Raw genomic sequence first — 5,857 nt, 5'->3', positions numbered from 1 at the left:
CCCAGTGCACCATGGGAGATCCCCCAGCAGCCTAAGCCTATAGCAGCATATCTAAGGGCCACCCTAAGCAGCCCAACTATAAGCCTGATCAAAAAGGTTGCTCTTAAAGGTCGAGAGGGTGTCTGCATCCTGGACTGAAACTGGGAGACGGTTCCACTGGAGGGGAGCCTGATAGCTGAAGGCTCTGGCTCCCAGTCTACTTTTAGAACTCTAGGAACCACCAGTAACCCTGCATCCTGGGAGCGAAGGGTTCTAGCTGGATAATAGGGGACTAGGAGCTCTGTCAGGTAGGAAGGAGCCTGACTGTTGAAGACTTTGATGGTAGAAGGAGAATTTAGAATTCTATTCTGAATGTGATAGGGAGCCATGCAGAGAAGCCAGTCCAGGAGTACTGTCTACTAGTTCTAGTCAACACGCGGGCCGCAGCGTTCTGGACCAGCTGGAGAGTTTTCAGGACCTACTTCTTCTTTTGGTCACAGGTTTGAAGATACCTGTGGAAGTGAAAGGAAAGGCTGTGAGAGCCACACCTCTCCAGTGACCTGGGACATGATGGCAGTGGTGGGATTTGAACCCACGCCTCCTTAGAGACTGGAGCCTTAATCCAGCGCCTTAGACCGCTCGGCCACACTACCTCACTGTGCTGCTCTCTGAGTTGGTCTGCTAAAGGCATGTTGAAGAGGAAGTAACAATGATATCAAACTTATTCTGAAGGGGGACCCCTTTCCTCCACGGTCACAGGAAGTGAAAACAGCGCTGCTAGAAGCAGGAAAGAAATGGTAAAAGGACTCAGTTTGTACAGAGCCTTTCTACCTCAGCAGCCCTCAAGGAGCTGAACAATGTCCTCTCATTCACACACACTCACACACTGATGCTGAAGGCTGCCATGCAAGGAGCCAACCTACTCATCAGAAGTATTTAGGGGTTCAGTATCTTACTCAAGGACACTTTGACATGGTCACTGGAGAAAGTGAGGATCAAACCAGCCACCCTTTGGTTGCCAGACGGCCACGCTACTCCTGAGTCATATGACCTGGATAAGATGGTGAACTACAGCTGATCGCCATGCTAGCAAACCCTCTTTTGTTTGGTTTGGTTGTTGTTTAGTGACTGTGGATGAATACACAGGAGAAGTTGAGCATAAATTTGTGTTCCCTGTTCACTTGAATATCTGCAGGAGTGTGAGGTGGAAATAATACTTGGAGGAGAATGAGAGTTCAGTCTCAGCGCAAAGACCTGTGCTGACACTAAAACATGTCAGCCCACAGAACAAAGATGGCAGTCCTCTGGGAAAGCAGGTACACCACACATACATGAAGAAACCCATCAGGAAACAAATATGTTGCCAGAGACTTTTACTCTGTTTTTGTTGTTTACCCAAGTACAGGATTGGAGGGAGACTGATGGTTGCTGTTTGGGTTTTTGGAAAACAAGGAGGCTGTGGGTTCAAGCTGGATTCTCAGAGACTATTTCCCCAACCTCTACAATGGCATCTACACTGTCATCCAGTCACGTAACTGAAGTCATCCAGTCACGTGACTGAAGTCATCCAGTCGCGTGACTGAAGTCATCCAGTCGCGTGACTGAAGTCATCCAGTCGTGTGACTGATGTCACTTGGCAGGACTCTCATTGCCGTCTCATTCTAGAAAAGAATCCAGACTCCACCTGTGGCTCCATGATAACTGATGGACCTCTGGTTGGAGGCTGGACGATGATGTTTGGACTGGAAGGAAAACTCCTTGTCCAAATTCCATTGTGTTCAAGTTTAAAGTCCCACAATAAGAAGTAGCTGAATCTGACAGGTGGAGGTTTGGAACTACAAGATGGTGATGTTTTCTTGACTTGATGCTCTGACTGTCAGGGTGGATGACAGCTTCTTCTGCTGCTGCATCTGAGTGGCTATGATTGGAGGTTTTACCTCCCAAGGTTGTCTGGTTCCAGGGGAAATTCTAAAATTCCAGTCCCCAACCTGGGCTGTTCTGAAACTCTTCTCCTGAATCACTCCTGAGCTGCATCAAGAACAAATACCAGTGCCAACCAGATCAACTTCATGGCTGCTAACAGCCTCAGACACTTGATTTCCATCAATCTGGAGCCAAGAAGGCCCTCACCTGTGGTTCTCCTCCAGGAGGGTCCAGGTTCTGCCATTGTGGCTCCTGGTGCCACTGCCAGAGAGCCTCAGCTGCACACTGCAACATTTCAACAGGAGATTGACATTCCTTCAAATGTCCTGACATCTGATTCCAATGGTTCTGTTCCATATTTATATTTTAAATCAATCACACAATGAAAGCTGCCTCAGCAGGTTTAAGTGAGAGAACAAGCTAAGAGATCCGAAACCAGTAAAATATGCTTTTCTGTGTGCAAACTAGTGAGGGGCATGGAAGGATATTTTACCACCAATACAGAACCCAGACTTTAGTCATGTGATGAGATGGAGACTCTGATTATGAAGTTAATGGACAAAATGTGAATTGAAGGATGAACACAAATGGGTTTTTGAACCAAACACATTTCTTCAGCAGACTTTGATCCAACATTGAAGTTAGAGTTTGGTGGCTGCTCCATGTTGGAGGAAACCAGGCAATGTTGGACCATCACAGGGAAGCTCCTTTGCCTCCTCTGCTGCCAGTTTAACCACTCACTCCCATCAGTGGAGAGCAGCTTCAACTGGGTTTGGAATGTACCACTGTGGATGCATGGGAATGTGGAGAAAATGTCCTTTGTCAGAAGTGGGATTCGAACCCACGCCTCCAGGAGAGACTGCGACCTGAACGCTGCGCCATAGACCGCTCGGCCATCCTGACAGACACTGACAGTTGCAGACTGAATTAATTCACTGACAAAGTAGAATTTTTTTCCACAGGAGCTACTGGCTCCTTAGTTGTTGCATTTATTGTTAACATTAAACACACAGTCTGTGTTCATGGCAGTAAGAAATGAACCAGAACATTAGAGCCACATTGCATCTCTTGATCAGTTTGTTACATGGGACACATTCCAGACAGGAAGGTCCCACCAAGACTTGAACTGGGATCACTGGATCCAGAGTCCAGAGGGCTCACCATTCCACCATGGAACCAAACACAAGGAGGAGGTTCCTCTAAATACCACTTGACATCACTTGCAATCAACCTGTTGCTATTTGGAGGTTCATCTTGCTCTTGTTCCAGACTACATTGGCAAAAGGATCATGAACCACAAGGAAATCATGGAACTCCAGATTGATTCAGGACTTTCTAACTCCATCGTATGACCTGGGAGCAAAGACTGGCCAGGCCTTTCTTAATTTATCAGTTAATTACTGCTTCAACAAACATGCCACTTAATTAAGTTACCAGAATTTCTCTCATTGAAAAACCCACCAGCCTGATTTCTTGACATGACATGAAAAATTCTCCAAGAACCCACAGTTGGGTGGAAAGATACCAGGTTAACCAGGAGGAGTCCTGCTCCTGAACCATGGATGGAACAAAGTCCACTGGAAAACTCAGCAGTTCCTGAGTGCCAGATCCATCCGGGAGCTTGGGTCTCCCCTTGACTGTGGTGATCCATGAGATCAAGGAGGACAGAGGAAAGAAGGATCCTGTTGGAGATCTCCTCCCTTCTTCCTCCACTTCACTACTACTTGGATGTCAGGAATATGAGGTACTTTACTCAAATGAGGTATTAGGAGTTTCCTGTTTGCCAAGAAGGAAGTCAGAGGTTCATACCTCACTTGTTGGTGGTGCCCTCAACCTGCTGAGAGCATCACTTAGTTCTCTACAGAGAAACATGGCAGCTCTGCTGAAGGCTGCAGGAAACCTGCTTGAACTGAGACTTGGACTCAGGTCACTGGATTCAAAGTCCAGGGTGCCAACAGGTCCACCAGGGCATCTGTGCTTTACTTACCGTGTAAAAAGGACCACAGTGGTCGTCTGGTTTTAATTTAACAAACAAATACGGTTGAAAACTTTGAGACAGAGACACAGGGCTCTTATTTGAAGGACCATGGGATGGGAAATATCCCAGACCTCTGAGATCAGAGCGTTCACTTTGATCTCAGGGTCGTGACTTTGGGGGTTCTTCCTTTGGTCTTCAAATACTTGTGTTTTTATTGGCAGAACTTTCAACTTGCATGCAAAAAGAGAATCACAGTCAATGGAAACCCAGCAGACAGTGTTTATTTCTAATAAATCAGACAATCGCACAAATGAGAATGAAAGGAAAAAACAATAAAAGGTTTTAAAATCCTTCTCCACTCTAAAGCTTTTTGAAGTTCATTTGAAGGTTCAAAGGTGGAGGTGAGGAGGTCACCCTGATCCTCCCTGTCGTCACTGCCGGGATTCTTTCTTCTGGTGCTGTGGTTCTTCTGATGAAGGGGGCGTGATGTTTGCTGTCTCAGGCTCCACCAAATGTCCTCTTTAGGACGCCACAATGTGGCCTCTTCACTGCTCCATCTTCCCTGCATCGGAGACACCAGGGTTCCTCCTGGTGCCGACCCCATCGTCCTTCTACCCAATGGTGCGGCCATGGATCCTCAGAGGACGCTGGGATCCTTCTTCTCATCAGAGCCACAGTTTTTCCTGGAGGGAACAACAGGAGCTTTGTTGTAATGTTTTGCTCGGTGTTTCCTGCTCAGAGCGTCAGGATCTGTGACGCCATCTTGTGGTAGGGGGTCATCATCTTGTTGTGTGGTAGTGGATTCATTGATCTGCTGTTTCAACACATTCAAGTTCATTATCCTACAAGTCAAAGTACATTTGGTGTGGAGTTTTAGTTTCTGGCCTCAATCATAACGTGTGCCTTTCTTCTTCATGAACATTTCTCAGCTTTGTAAGTTTACCTCAAAACCTCAAAATAATGCTACAGTGATGTCGGAAGAATTGCTAATGAACTCAAAATGATGCGACAGTGATGTAGTGAAAGTTGCTAATAAACTCAAAGTGATGCTGACAGTCGTGTCGTAAGAGTTGCTACTAACCACAAAATAATGCTACAGTGATGTCGGAAGAATTGCTAATGAACTCAAAATAATGCTAACAGTGATGTAGTGATAGTTGCTTCAAACCTCAAAATGATGCGACAGTGATGGAGTAAGAATTGCTAATGATCTCAAAGTGATGCTAACAGTAATGTAGTAAGAGTTGCTACGAACCTTTAAATAATGCAACAGTAATGTAGTAAGAGTTGCTACGAACCTCAAAATAATGCGACAGTGATGTCGGAAGAATTGCTAATGATCTCAAAATGATGCGACAGTGATTTTGTAAGAAGTGCTCATAAACTCAAAATGATGCTAACAGTAATGGAGTGAACGTTTCAAATAACCTCAAAGTGACGCTGACAGTCATGTACTAAGAGTTGCTACGAACCTCAAAATAATTCGACAGTGATGTCGGAAGAATTGCTAATGATCTGAAAATGATGCGACAGTGATGTAGTAAGAATTGCTAATGAACTCAAAATGATGCTAACAGTAATGGAGTGAAACTTTCGAATAACCTCAAAGTGATGCTGACAGTCATGTAGTAAGTGTTGCTACAAACCTCAAAATAATGCGAAAGTAATGTTGTAAAAGTTGCTATGAACCTCAAAATATTGCGACAGTGATGTCAGAAGAATTGCGAATGAACTCAAGATGATGCTAACAGTAATGTAGTGATAGTTCCTAAGAAACTCAGTGATGCGTACAGTAATGTAGAAGGGGTTTCGAACAACCTCAAAGTGATGCTGACAGTCATTTAGTAAGAGTTGCTAATGAACTCAATTCAATGCTACAGTGATGTCGTGAGAATTGCTCATAAACTCAAAATGATGCTAACAGTAATGTAGTGAAAGTTGCTAATAAAGTCAAAGTGATGCTGAAAGTAATGTAGT

At 44.9% G+C, this 5,857-nt stretch overlaps 1 non-coding gene across 1 annotated transcript; it reads right to left on the bottom strand.

Moving 5' to 3' along the window:
- Window positions 1–550: 550 nt before the first annotated feature.
- On the bottom strand, window positions 551–632 carry trnal-aag (transfer RNA leucine (anticodon AAG)). The gene has a single exon. It is a non-coding gene; the product is annotated as a tRNA-Leu (tRNA).
- Between the last annotated feature and the right edge of the window lie 5,225 nt (window positions 633–5,857).

Source organism: Aulostomus chinensis, chromosome 1, assembly GCF_037954235.1.
Source record: "Aulostomus chinensis isolate RoL2024-O1b breed Wild chromosome 1, RoL_Achi_v1.0, whole genome shotgun sequence".
NCBI lineage: Eukaryota > Metazoa > Chordata > Actinopteri > Syngnathiformes > Aulostomidae > Aulostomus > Aulostomus chinensis.
This window is presented reverse-complemented; position numbering and strand designations above follow the sequence as displayed.